The sequence below is a fragment of the Hemiscyllium ocellatum genome (genome assembly GCF_020745735.1).
Source record: "Hemiscyllium ocellatum isolate sHemOce1 chromosome 27 unlocalized genomic scaffold, sHemOce1.pat.X.cur. SUPER_27_unloc_8, whole genome shotgun sequence".
Taxonomy (NCBI): Eukaryota; Metazoa; Chordata; class Chondrichthyes; order Orectolobiformes; family Hemiscylliidae; genus Hemiscyllium; species Hemiscyllium ocellatum.
This window is the reverse complement of record NW_026867517.1, coordinates 124195-139340: the sequence shown is the minus strand read 5'-3', so window position 1 is coordinate 139340 and position 15146 is coordinate 124195. Positions and strand designations below refer to the sequence as shown.

Here is a 15146-nt window from a genome sequence, read left to right as displayed (position 1 = left end):
AGTGACAAAGAGGCAGATTCAATGGACACAAAAGGGAAATCGGTGGACATGTTCAATGTAACAATGTGCAGATTTACAGGGAGAAGGCGACAGAATGAGACACGTATTTACATATTGTGTTGAGCCAGCAGAGCTAAGGTGGGCTGCATGGCCTCAGTCTGCGCTGTCAGACATTTTGTGATTCTGAGTGAAATCGGAGTTAGACCAACAGAACGTGGAAAATTTGACAACGGGTATATTCTACCCAACAGGATACTCCATCACAGAAATGAAGGTGTTTTGACATCATTCTCGAAGGTCCATGCCACTATGCAGATTCAAAACTGAGTATTCCTTTGAATCACTGAGTAATTTGTTACAGTTATTCAGTTGAGGTGAGCGGAGTTGCGCATTGGGAGCCACTCCAGTTGATAGGTCGAAGCCGTTTTCTCCTGTGTGATAGTCCCACCAGCACTCCAATTTGCTGTGCTTCCAGTCAGTAGATGCAGATTACTGTCCCATACTGATCCACGGGCCACGATGACCCAGCTGTGGTGACAAGCTTGTGAAGGTCTGAGTGCTCTTCTCCTGTTCTCTGTCGGCCTGCTATGATCCGAATCATCAAACCTCTCTTCTCCGAGATGGGGATAAACTGATGAAGGTGAAACACATCAGTTGCGGTGTGTTCCATGCGCAGGAGGCCCTGCTGTAATTCCCCACGCTGTCTCACACAGCAGCATCCTCTCGGTGAATTACGCTTGGCAAATAAAAACGATTGAACCAAATCAGTGTCCTCCATTGGATTTTACTGACACCGTTTATAAAATTCAGGCTCACCGTTAATGTGGAGAGGGGCCGTCAGACTGTAGTTTCCGCTGCTTCTGTTGAATAAAGATAATTTTAACTGTGTCCAGTGAGAGGAAAGGATTTGCTGTTGGTGGGAAACATTTCTATCTGAACTCGTTTGTCACTCTGCTATGACAGGAGGAGCTGGGACCTCCTGATAGTTTGAAACACAAAGCTGATAATCACTAGATTATGTTGTAAAAATATCGGTATAATGTTATTCACACCGCGCTGTCACCAACTGAACGAAGCGGCTGTGTGTTTAAATCCCGTGATGAACAGTTTGTCTTATTATTTCTCACACTGGGGGGAGCTGAGCATTTACCCAAACACTGGGCACACCACCTCCCTGATTCAGTGTTCACAAATCAAACTGATAGCAAAGCTTTCCTGTGATCGAAAGTTTCCGGAAAGAAGATTTGGCTCAACAGAAAAACGGAGTAAACATACTCCTTCCTTGGTTTGAAACATAAATGGTCGACTTCAGTGAGCCTGACGTGATTCGAACACGCAACCTTCTGATCTGGAGTCAGACGCGCTACCGTTGCGCCACAAGCTCACTGATGGCCGGAGGTCTCTATTCATGATTAAAGGAAATGATCGCACTTCAATGATTTTACGTTTTGAGTAGCAACGGAGATCAACAGTTCATGTCTGTTCTGTTCCTCCCCCCCTCTCTTTCTGTCTCTCGAAACAATTTCCAACTCTCTCTCAATGAAAATCTGAAAGAATTGTGGATGCTGTATATCAGAAACAAAAAAAACAGGAGTAGCATGTGACCCTTCCACAGAACTGATGGTGATTGGGAAAATGTCGGTTTATATGCAGGAGATATTGTGGGAGGAAGGCGGAGATCAGGACAGAGCCCAAAGCGAAGGAAGAACTGTTGGACAGATAAAGGAGTTGATAACGATCTGCGTGGGAGGGTGAATAACTGTTAATGGAGACTGTTCGTGGCTAAGTAGTGTGGAATGACAGACGATGTGATAACAAGGCTTGGTGTGTGTGGGAGGGACGAGGATACTATGGAGTTCAGGCCCTAGAATTATTGAATTCGATATTGGGACCGGAGGGATGTATGGTCCCCAAGTGGAATATCCAGTGCTCTTCGTTCTGCTGGTGCTGAGCTTCACTGGAACAATACAGCAAACCTGAGACACAGATGTTGGCCAGGGAACAGGGTGGGGTGTGGAATTGGCAGGCAGCTGGAAGCTCAGGGTCTTTTTTGCAGGCAGAGCGCAGATGTTCTGTTCAGCAGTCACCCAGTTTATGCTTCGGTTCCCCAATATAGATGAGACCACATTGTGAGCAGCAAATGCAGTAGACTGGTTGTGGGAAGTGCAGGTAAAGTACCACTTCACCTGGAAGGTAAGTTTGGGCGCTTAGATAGTGAGGAGGGAACAGGTAAATGGGCTGGCGTCACACATTCGGCAGTTGCAGAGGAAAGTGGCGTTGGACTATTGGGGTAGGAATGGGGGTAGGGTTGATGGGAATGAATGAAGTGTGGACCCAAGGCATAACTCCTGCCCATTTACCTATCTGTCAAAAAGAGGAATATGTTAACTGTGTACAAGGAAATTTTCTAATTCACAATGTGGATGTACCTACTGGAGAGGGTGCAAAACCTAAGGCCAGCAACCCCAATTCTATTAACATTAGAATCGTGATTGAAAATAATATATCAGATCAGTGGGCGGCACGGTGGCACAGTGGTTAGCACTGCTGCCTCACAGCGCCTGTAGACCCGGGTTCAATTCCCGACTCAGGCGACTGACTGTGTGGAGTTTGCACGTTCTCCCCGTGTCTGCGTGGGTTTCCTCCGGGTGCTCCGGTTTCCTCCCACAGTCACAAAGATGTGCGGGTCAGGTGAATTGGCCAAGCTAAATTGCCCGTAGTGTTAGGTAAGCGGTAAAATGTAGGGTGGGTTGCGCTTCGGCGGGTCGGTGTGGACTTGTTGGGCCGAAGGGCCTGTTTCCACACTGTAAGTCTAAGTCTAATCTAAAAGTTGAAGTTCTAAATTGGAGGAAGATTCAGGTATTAAGCAAGATCCTACAAAAGCTGATTGGGGGCAGATGTTCGCAGGTTGCTGGAAAATGGAAAGCCTTCAGATATGAGATAACAAGAGTCCAGACAAGTATATTTCAGTTAGGGTGAAAGGAAAGGCTGGTATATGTAGGGAATGCTGGATGACTAGAAAGAATGAGATTTTGGTTAAGAAAAACAAGGAAGCATATGTCAGGTATAGACAGAGAGATCGAGTGAGAGTATGAAGGCAGTACAAGCATACTTGAGAGGGGAATCATGAGGGCAAATAGGGGGCTTGAGATAGCTTTGGCAAATAGAGTTAATGATAATCCAAAGGGTTTTTATAAATACCTTAAGGACAAAAGGAAAAAAGGGAGATAATAGGGCAACTGAAAGATCAGCAAGGCGGCCTTTGTCTGGAGCTGCAGTAGATGGGGGGGGGGGCGTGGAATACTGAACGGATATTGTGCATCAGTGTTTACTGTGGAGAAGGGCATGGAAGATATAGAATGTGAGAAAATAGATGCTGACATGTTGAAAAAATGTCCATATTACAGATGAGAAATTGCTGGATATCTTGAAATGCATAAAAGTGGATAAATCCCAAGGACCTGATCAGGAGTACCCTAGAACTCTGTGGGAAACTAGGGAAGTGATTGCTGGGACTCTGACTGAGATATTTGTATCATCCATAGTCATAGGTGAGGTGTCGGAAGGCTAGAGGGTGGCTAATGGGGTGCCAGTATTTAAGAAAGGTGGCAAGAAAAAGCCAGGGAACTATAGATCGGTGAGCCTAACATCCGTGATGGGCAAGTTGTTGGAGAGAATCCTGAGAGATAGGATTTACATGTATTTGGAAAGGCAAGAATTGACTAGGCATAGTCAGCATGGTTTTAAGCTTGGGAAATCATGTCTCACAAACATGATTGAGTTTTTTGAAGAAGTAACAAAGTGGATTGATAAGGGCAGAGCAATAGACGTGATCTATATGGACTTCAGGAAGGCGTTCATCAAGGGTCCTCATGGGAGACTGGTGAGCAAGGTTTAATCTCATGGAAGCTGAAAATGTGTTGCTGGAAAAGCGCAGCAGGTCAGGCAGGATCCAAGGAGCAGGAGAATCGATGTTTCAGGCATGAGCCCTTCTTCAGGAATTCATGGAATGCAGGGATAACTAACCATTTGGATACAGAATTGGCTCGAAAGCAGAAGTCAGAGGGCGGTGATGGAGGGTTGCTTTTCAGACTGAAGGCCTGTGACCAATGGTGTGTCAGAAGGATTGATGCTGGGTCAGCTACTTTTTGTGATTTATATAATGATTTGTATGCAAACGGAGGAGGTATAGTTAGTAAGTTTATAGATGACACCAAAATTGGAGGTGTAGTGGACAGCAAAGAAGGTTACCTCAGATTGCAACGGGACCTTGATCATGGGCCAATGGGCTGAGAAGTGGCTTTTGGAGGTTAATATAGATAAATATGAGGTGCTGCATTTTGAAAAAACAAATCAGAGCAGGACTTTTACACTTAATGGTACGTTCCTTGGAAGTGTTGCTGAACAAAGAGACCTGGGAGTTCAGGTTGATAGTTCCTTAAACGTAGAAACGCAGGTAGATAGGATAGTAAAGAAGGCTTTTGGTGTGCTTTCCTTTGTTGGTCAGAGCATCGAGGATAGATGTTGGGAGCTCATGTTGCCACTGTACAGAACATTGGTCAGGCCACGTTTGGAATATTGCATGTAATTTTGGTTTGCTTCCTATTGGAAAGATGTTGTGAAACTAGAAAAGGTGCAGAAAAGATTTACAAGGATGTTGCCAGTGTTGGAGGGTTGAGCTAGAGGGCGAGGTTGAATAGACTGTTTTCTCTGGAGCGTCAGAGGCTAAGGGGTGACCGTATAGAGGTTTATAAAACCATGAGGGATATGGATAGGGCAAATCGACAAGTTCTTTTACCTGAGATGGGGGAGTCCAGGACTAGAGGGCATAGGTTTAGGGAGGGGAGGGGAAAGATATAGAAGGGACATAAGGGGCAACCTTTTCACGCAGAGGGTGATGCATGTACGGCATGAGCTGCTGGAGAAAATGATGGAGGCTGGTATAATTACAGCATTTAAAATGCGTCTGGTTGTGTATATGACTAGGAAGGTTTTATGGGGATGTGGGCCAAGTGCTGTCAAATGGGACTGGATTAGGTTAGGATATCTGGGCTGCATGGACGAGTTGGACCGAAGGGTCTGTTTCCGTGCTGTACATCTGTGTCACTCTGTGAGACTCTATGGGATTATCTGCCCAAGAGAGCAGTTGAGACAGCTTCATGAAGTATATTGAAGACACAGTTGGATGGGTTTTTGCGTGGTAGGGGAATTAAGGGTGGTGGGGATAATGCAGGTTGGTGGAGCTGTGATCTTAATGAATGACGAAGCAGGCTTGACCAAATGGTCCTCTCCTCCTGCTTCTGTTAATATGAATCTGCAATACTGCGTTTCCCGCGACAGGAGTTTTCCCACGGCACAAAGGAGGTTTTCTAAAATAAATTTAAACCCATTGCTTTGCTTGAACTCAAACTGCATTGACTTGGAGGAGAGTGGGATTTGCAAAGTGCCCTCCCCTCCACACGTGCCTCAACTGCAGGGCAGCTGTCCGGCACGCCCTCCATTGTTGACGTCACAATGCGGATGCAGCCCTGTCAGCTTCAGAGTGAAACTTCCTCTCTCTGGGCAATATCTGGGAGCAAAGCAATGTCACACCCTTTCCATATACCATCCTCCAGCAGCGAGGGGGGAGGGGAGGTAGGGGTGGGTGAAACACTGTTCACTTGTAGCAACTGGAGTGAATCCAGGGAGGGGGCAGACACTCCAAAGGTGCTCAAATACTTTCTATCTCTCTTAAAGCTATTTTCCTTGTGTATTCACTCAGTTTGGCACGTGTACAGTTTGCACCCTCGAAAAGGATTGCTTCTTTACTCATGTTCACAACTAAAAGGTTAGATTCTCATGGATCTGAGCAGCATTTAAGGGATTGGCACATGTTAAAAAAATGTAGGGCACCTGGGGCATGTGGCTCGTTGGTCTAGGGGCATGATTCTCGCTTCGGGCCACTTGGTGTGTGGACGTGTGAGAGATCCCGGGTTCAAATCCCGTATGAGCCCTTGTTTCTTACATTGCCTTGTGTGGAAACGGCCAATCAATTCTCTCAAAAAGCAGCTTCGTTTAACGAGATCCGACTTCCTGAATCAGGGATGGGGCAGAGCTACCATTACAATGAACGCGGCAAGGGCAACACTTATTCAAAGCGAAAACAAGTTTTACTTCACACACAGGGTGGTGGGCGTTTGGAACGCGTTAGCAGCAGAGGTGGTAGAGGCAGGCACGGTAATTTCATTTAAGATGCGTCTGGATAAATGCATGAGTGGATGGGGAGTAGAGGGATACAAATACTTAGGAATTGACCAACAGGTTTAGACAGTACATTTGGATTGGCTCAGGCTTGAAGGGCCTGTTCCTGGGCTGTAAAATTTCTTTGTTCTTTGTTCTATATGATGTATATCTGATATTGTTGGCTGTTGTAAAAGTTTCTTTGTAATTATTATTCACCTTCTAATGTAGTAATGGAGTTACGTCCTGTTTTGTCATAATTTTTTTTATTTAATAGGCCAGCATTCAGCAATTTTACTGCCTTTCTTTTCTCAAGAAGCCTTAACATCTAATTTTCATATCCTTGATTCAGCTCCATTTCCAGCATCTTTGTAGGCAGTTTGTTCCATGTTATTGTCACTGGAATGAAGTTTTCCTCCATACATACCTAAGCCTATCTGGCTGCATGAGGGTTTTCAGGTTTCTGTGGCCTGGATAATATGTGATCAGCAGGCATCTGGCAATCTAAAGGAGTTTCCACCTATGTTATGTTCATTTAACTGTACTGACAGTGATCACTTATTTTGTGATTTTTCTTTGTAGGAAGACGTGCAGAAAGAAATCTGAAAGCAAATGATACATCAACTTCTGACAGAGCCACTTGATTCATTGGGACTTGAATGTCAGCAGCCATTCCAATCAAGAAGACCTGTTTGCTTGAAAGATTTTGGACACTGGTGTGGCAGGAAGAATACTGAGACACCCGAGAGAGGGAGATTCAGTGCGCTGACTGTGAAAAGTGCTTCAAACCATTTACTCAGCTTAGGGGAATCAAACTCTCACCCGTCACGGTGGGGATAGACTGGTAATTTCAAACCCAGAGTAACACAAGGAAAGCTCCTTCAATGGGGAAACCGTGGAAATGTGGGGACCGTGGGAAAAGATTCCCTTCCCCATCCGTGCTGGAAACTCACAGACTCATTCACACCGGGAGAGGCCATTCACCTGCTCAGTGTGCAGGAAGGGCTTCAGTCGGATCAGCCATCTGCAGACGCACGAGTGGGTCCACAAGGGAGAGAAGCCATTCGCGTGCCCCATGTGCGGGAGAGGGGTCACTCAGACAGCTGCACTGCTGACCCACCAGCGGGTCCACACCGGAGAGAGGCCATTCACCTGCTGTAAGTGCCGGAAAGGATTCACCTGCTCCTCCCACCTGCGGAGGCACCAGTGAGTTCACGCGCCATCGCAGGGGGATTGAACGAACGATGGCCGAGTGCCAAGTGCTTATGCACGAAACACGATTCTCCCGCCCCTTGGATGCTGCCTGACCTGCTGAGCTTTTCCAACACCACGCTCTCGACTCTGATCTCCAGCATCTGCAGTTTTCACTTTCTCCTCGAGGGCAAGGTTGGACTTGTGTTTTATTCACTCATTCACTCCTTACAGCCTCTCCTTTGTTGTGGCCTAACTGCACATACATCAATGCAAGTTTCAGAAAGATTTTTGCAGCTTTTGTTTTGGAAAAAATAACATTCTTCCCGACTTTAACGAAGTTTCTGAATATACGGTTTTAGTTATTCTCAATTTTAAATATCAACTATTTCCCACATGCCGTGTTTCCCAGGTAAAGTCATCACCATCCATTCTCTATCTCCCTGAGAAAGACTTCATACAGCGATCAAAGAGGGCTGAGGCACGAGAAAGGACGATTGTGGGGGTGCAGGGGATGAGGGGGTCGTTGGTGATGGTGGAGAAAGGAGGGAGATGGACAGGGGTTCAGAGCGTTGGGGGGGAGAATAGAGGGTGCAGTGTGAGGAGAGAGAATGGGCAGGGGGCAGTGAATGGGGAGAAAATGGACAGGGGGGCAGAATGTGAAGAGAGAGACGGCACAAATGCCACCTTCTCCAGGCCTGGTGTCAATGTCCAACGAACTGGAACCCACTCCTCCCACATTTCTCAATATACACGTGGCTAAGGCAATGGTACCATATCATCATTCCAGGCCATTCACACCGACCTTCCCAACAGCATCCCACTTAGACTCACTCGATTACGCTACAGCCCTGCAGTTCCCCATGGCTATTTCCTGATGAAGGGTTTTGCCCGAAACGTCAATTCTCCTGGTCCTCCGATGCTGCCTGACCGACTGTGCTTTTCCAGCTCCACACTCTCGACTCTAATCTCCAGCATCTGCAGTCCTCACTTTCGCCCAGTAAGGGGTGAATGTTCTATTCCTAGTCTTTTAGATCTCTTAAAATCTTTCTCCCACACCCTAAGCCTTTACCCTCTAGTTTTGGAATACCTCTACCCTGGGGAAAGGACAGAAACGTTGAAAAGCCAGACAAAATGCAAAAGAAATAAAATGTCGAGGCACAGCGAAAAAAATCGGCAAAATAAAATAGCGTCGGCATTTGTCTCCCGTATTCGCATTTGGACGCTTAATATTTGTTATGATCGGGAGGTGCCCGTGTTGGACTAAGGTGTACGTGTTCAACGTTGGACTGTTGTGCTGTATCAGAGTTGAATATTGTGGCGCTGGAAAACCACAGTAGGTCAGACAGCAACTGAGGAGGAGGAGGGTTGACGTTTCGGGCACGAGCACTTCATCAAGAGTGACGTGTGGATAGACAAAGAGGCCTCAGTGTCCTTCTACACCAGTCACTGCCAGTTGTCAGAAAGTGCAGCAAGCAATGAGCAAAGCAAGTGGTATATCAGCGAGAGGAATTGAGTTCAGAAATGAGGATGTCTTCCTGCAGTTAGGTCGGTTATTGAATTTATTCAAGGCTGAGTTCATGTGATTTTGAAGAACGAAGAAGTTATGGGGGGAGGCAAGAAAATGGCTTTAAGACCAGTACAGAACAGTTACAGAGTCACACAGCACAGAAACAGACCATTCAGTCGAACACGTCCATGCTGATGGTGTTCTGAAACTAAACTGGTCCCACCTACCAATGATTGGCCCATATCCCTCCGAACATTTCCTATTCATGTACTTACCCAAATGCCTTTTAAACATTGTAACTGTACCTGCATCCAGCAACTCCTCTGGACATTGATTCCTCACACGATCTACTCTTTATCTTTTAGAAAAAAAAAGGTGCCCCTCATGTCTTTTTAAAATATTTCTTTCTTCACCTTCAAAATTTGCTCCCTAATCTTGAAACACCCACACTAGGGAAAGAATACTTGCCGTTCACCTCATTTATACCTCTCATGATTTTATAATCCTCTCTAAGGTCACCTCTCAATCTCTGATGCTCCAGTGAAAAAAGTCTCAGCCTATCCATCTAGATGCAGGTATGTTTATATCCAGTTATGAACTGTTCAATGCTGGTGCCAGCTGGAAATATAAATGACCTATTCCTGCTTCCAATTCTCTCACTGTGTCCAGGACAGCAGGAGACCATACAACATAGGTGCAGAAATTAAGCCATTTAGTCCATCAGATCTGCTCCACCATTCAATCACGGCTTCTACGTTTCTCAGCTCTATTTTGAAATATGGATTTTGGAAAGGCAGATCAGGGCAGGATCTACACATTTAATGGGGAGTGTTGTTGAATAAACATACCTTGGAGTGCTGGTTCATAGTGGAGTCGCAGGTAGACAGGGTAGCAAAAAAGGTATTTGGTATATTTGCTTTTATAGGTCAGTGCATTTCAATATAGACGTTGGGAGGTCATGTTGAGGCTGTACAGGACATTGATTAGGCCACTTTTGGAATACTGCATTCGGTTCTGGTTTCGCTGCTACAGGAAAAGTGTTACGAACTTTTGCAAGGATTTGGAAAAGATTTACATGGCTATTACCAAAGTTGGAGGGTTTGATTTATCTGAAGAGGCTGAATCGGCTGGGCTGTTTTCTCTGGATCATTGGGGGCTGAGGGGTGACTTTATAGAAGCTCATAAGGAGCATGGATAGAGTGAATAGCCAAAATCTTTTCCCCAGAGTAGGGGTTTCCAAAACTAGAGGGCAAAGGTCTGAGGTGAGAGGGGAAATATTTCAAAGGAACTTTACAGGCACCTTCCTTACGCAGAGGGTGTTGTGTGTATGGAAAGAGCAGCTAGAGGAAGTGGTGGATGCTGGTATAATTAAAGCATTTTAAAAGGCATCTGGTAATAGGGAGAATTGAGAGGGATATGGGTTATGTGCTGACAAATGAGACTATGTTAATTTGGGATATCTGGTCAGCACGGACAATTTGGACTGAAGGAAAGCAGAAGTGTCATTGTGAAGACTGGACTTTCAGAGCAGCTTTCAAGGATGTTTCGTCCTTACTGGGAGCAGAAGCTACAATGAAATTTTTCATTTGTGAGACAGCAACTGAGTGAGTGAGGACATTCAGGATATTGGTGGAAAGTGGGAATTTGTTTTAATGTGGAGTTGAAGTGATTGAAGTAAAGTGTGTTGAGCAGGGAGCCTAGTGAAGGGTTAGGTGAGTTTTTGTTTTAAACTGCTCATTTCTTTCAGCCTCCAACATTGTATTTCCAATGCTGTCCATCAGTGGGAGCGGTGAATCAGTAACTGGTAGTATTAGAAGCCTTACGATTTTCAGTACTGCAGGTATTGCATTGTCTCATCAGCTTTGTAAAGGTTACTGGCAGCAGCGGGAGGTATGGGCTGGATTCACTAGAAATGATTAAGCAGTTAGATAACACACGTACAAGAGGGCAGGGTGGGACTTGTCTTTCGATTTGCAGAAGGTGGGAGTTTCTGATGCTTCGGTCCATGGCAAACACAACTGCGGTAAATCATAGAATCACTACAGCGTGGAAGCAGGCCATTCATCCCATCAAGTCCACACTGACCCATCCAACGAGCATGCCACCCAGACCCACGCTATCTGGTCGTTTCTGCCGGTGAGTGAGACTAGGTCACAAGATTAGAGAGTAGGTTTAAGACAGAGGAGAAGGAACTGCTTTTCCCGGAGAGTGGTGAATCTATGGTAATCTCTGCCCAAGGAAGCAGTAGAAGCAGCCATATTCAAGACATAGTTCGATGGGATTTTGTATAGTAGGTGAATTTAGGGTAGTCAGGATAATGCAGGTAAGAGGAGCTGAGAAGATGGATAGATGAGCCATGATCTTAATGAATGGTGGAGTAGCTCGAAAAACCAAATGGCCTACTCCTGCTTCTATTACTGCGAATGTATAAACATGCATTTCTCATGGCCAATCCGAATCAAGGCAGGTGAGCAATGTAGTGATGTGGAAAATGAACATCAGAGAATGATAGAAAGGGACACGGAAAGTAAATGTCCCAGTCCAAAGATGTGCAGGTCAGGTCAAATGACCATGCTAAATTGTCCATATTGTTAGGTTCATTAATCAGAGAGAAATGGGTCTGGGTGGGTTACTCTTCAGGGTGTCAGTGTGGACTTGTTGGGCCGAAGGTCCTGTTTCCACACTGTAGGGAATCTAATCTAATCAATCAAAACTGGATTCTACAGAACACAAAATTTGAAACTGAAGACTGTATGGCTAAATGTGTGCTGCAATGTAACAAAACTGAATGAATTGACGGCACACATTGAAGAGAATAATTATGATCTGAGACTCCTTACAGGGACATGGCTTCAGGATGACGAGGATTGGATCTGAATATTGAGGAGTACGTGGTATTCAAGTTGAATAGGAAGCGAGGTAAAGGTAGAGGGTTGGCACTGCTAATCAAAGCACTAATAACATGGTACTGTGGTGTGAGCTCGGATTCCAGGTCCTGATTTCTCTGTCCTCTTCTCCCTGTTCCCACAGAGTAAGATGTTGTCTGTTCTCGGCTCAGCTGCCTTTCTGCTGAGCCCCTTTTACACCTTCCAGAGCAATAAAACATTCAGTCAATCAAGGCCCAATCCACAATATTCTGAGCCTGACAACCATCCAGACTGAGAGAGTAATCGGAGCAGGAAATAAAACAAGAAAAATGAAACAAAATTAGACATAAATGCACATTTGGTGCTTAAAGTGTGTTCATTAGACAGTAAACCAGAATTAGGGGTCTCCCAGGATTCTTATCATCCCCTACTTGAGGAATTCTCTCTCCCTAACAATATTTACATCAACAGAAATAAAACATCTTTTATCAAATAGACATAGAGATATACAGCACGGAAATAGACTTTTTGATCCAACACATCCATGCTGATAAGATGTCCTATATAAATCTAGTATCCCATTTGCCAGCATTTGGCCCATATCCCACCAAACCTTTCCTATTCACACACCCATCCAGATGCCTTTTAAATGTTGTAATTGTACCAGCCTCCACCACTTCCTCTAGCCTATTTACCCTATCCATGCCCCTCATGATTTTATAAATGTCCATAAGATCACCCCTCAGCCTCCGACACTCAAGGGACACTCCCCATCCTATTCAGACTCTCCTTATACCACAAACCCTCCAATCCTGGCGACATCCTTATCTATCTTTTCTGCACACTTTCAAGTTTCACAACATCATTCGTATCCTATCGTAGGGAGACCAGAATCGAATGCAATAATCCAAAAGTGGCCGAACCAATGTCCTGTACAGCTACAACATGACCTCCCAACTCCTATACCAATAGCATTCAATGAGCCAAATGGCCTATTTGTGCATTGCAGCGATTTAATGATTTGACACTCTGGAGGCAGGAAACATGTTTCCACTGATGGGTATGTCCTGAACCAGAGGACACAGCTTAAAAGTAAGGGGTAGGCCATTTAGGACAGAGATGAGAAGAAACTTCTTCACCCAGAGAGTGGTGGGTGGGTGGAATGCTCTGCCCCAGAAGGCAGTGGAGGCCCAGTGTCTGGATTCGTTTAAGAAAGAGTTGGATAGAGCTCTCAAGGATCGTGGAATCAAGGGTTATGGAGATAAGGCAGGAACAGGATGCTGATTGAGGATGATCAGCCATGATCATAATGAATGGTGATGCAGGCTCGAAGAGCAGAATGGCCTACTCCTACACCTATTGTCAATTGAGTTCACGTGCCATTGCAGGGGGATTGAAGGAGCGACGGCTGAGTGCCATTATCGACTGGACTATCAACCCAATTCCGGGGATTCCTGGGGTTTGAATCCCGCCGAGGCAGATGGTGGGATTGTAATTCGGTCAGAAATTTGGAGTTCTGAATCTAATAATGAACCCATTTTTGGGGGGAGAAACTGTCATCTAATTCACTCATGTCCCTTTTAGGAAAGGATTCACTCAGTCATCTCAACTGCATCCTTTATCCCGTCTGGCGTACACCTGACTCCAGGCCCACAGCAGCATGGTTGACTCTTGACTGCCCCCCATGTAAAATGATGGGAGTAACTTAAATGGACACAGTGTGTAGGTTGAAATTGCTGAGTGAGGCAATACTTCCTTCAGCTTAAGGCTGTACCAAGGACCAATTATGAAGGGACAACTCTGTGCTGACCAACAGTAAAGGAAGTGGAGTTGGGAGGAGTGTGTGAGCTTTGAGCTGTTTTTTAAAAAAAGCTTTTTTCATACACCTTTTTTTTTGCTGAGGAGATCTGAAGCTGTAACAAAGTTGGGCGGCAATAAAGGTAACTTGAACTTAACCCCAGTCTCAGACTGTCAATGATAGCTGTGAGATCCAGTAGGTTTTTGTTTTAAAGCTGCGCATTTCTTTCAACCTTTTGCACTAAGTTTCCAACATCGTGTATCAGAAGGAGCAGTGAATGAATAGCTAATATCATTAGAAATTGTAAACTTTTCATCTCTACAGGTATTGCATCATTTCATCGACATTGTAAGGTTTACTGGCAGCACCTGGAGGTGTGGGATGTATTCATGAGAAACAAAGTTTAAAATCGTACAACACCAGGTTATAGTCCAACATGTTTATTTGGAAGCACTAACTTTCGGAACACTGCTCCTTCATCAGATGTTTGTGGAGCAGGATCATAGTAAAATTTATAGCAAAAGGTCGCAGTTTCATGCAACAGAAATGATATAGAACAAACTTAGATTGTTGTGAAATCTTTCATCTTTTAGGATGGGTTGCAGGTTTTGGTTCATTAATATGTAAATCCCAGAACTTGCTTGAAGACACATTCTCGAGACAACTTAAGGTCTGTATCCCAATCTTGAGTGAGACTGGTTCTATTTCCAAAGTAGGAATTTATAAAATCTCACATGGATTGACTGCCTGTAGATTGTATTTGGCTCAAAAAGCGCACAATGTACCTGCAAATACAAAATCACACCAAAGCCTTATATGTAAGTGTGCACGCATGAGAGTATGTGTAAGTGTGTGCGTCCTGGATAAAGTATGTGAGTGATAGAGTATCAGCCTGTGAGAGGGTGTATATGTGTGTGTGTCTGAGAGAGGGATCTGTGTGAATGTGAGAGTGTGTGCTTTGTGTGGGTGTGAGAGAGCGTGACAGTGAAGTAAGGTTACCTGTCATGTGACAGGAATCCAAGGTCCTGGTTGATGCCATCCTCATGTGTTCCGAACTTGGCTACCAGCCTCTGCTGGGCCACTGAAACTGAATAAGCAGTTACATAGCACACATTGGAGAGGGCAGGGTGGGACTTGCCTTTCGATTTGCAGAAAGTTGGAGGTTCTGGGTGCTGGAAACTAGGGAAAACACATGCTGGTGGACCTTCGGCTCAGAGAGATGCAGCTAGAAGCCAGGCTGCAGACACGTTGGGGGAATCATCAAACCCCCTACACTGTGGAAACAGGCCCTTTGGTCCAACAATCCACACTGACCCCTCTTAGAGCATCCCACCCAATAACCTCCACAGCTAATCCCTGAATTTAGAACACCCAATCCACTCTAAGCTGCACATCTTGGAACCTTGGGAGGAAACCAGAGCACCCAGAGATTGGGGAGGGTGGGGGGGGGGGGGGTAGGAAAATGCAAACTCCACACAGACAATCACCCTGAGGGTGGGATCAAACTCAAGTCCCTGGCACTGTGAGGCAGCGGTGCTAACCACTGAGATGCTGCCGCGCC

General features: G+C 45.3%; 1 non-coding gene across 1 annotated transcript; it reads right to left on the bottom strand.

The window, feature by feature from the left end:
- Positions 1-1312: 1312 nt before the first annotated feature.
- On the bottom strand, positions 1313-1384 carry trnaw-cca (transfer RNA tryptophan (anticodon CCA)). Its single transcript has one exon. It is a non-coding gene; the product is annotated as a tRNA-Trp (tRNA).
- Between the last annotated feature and the right edge of the window lie 13762 nt (positions 1385-15146).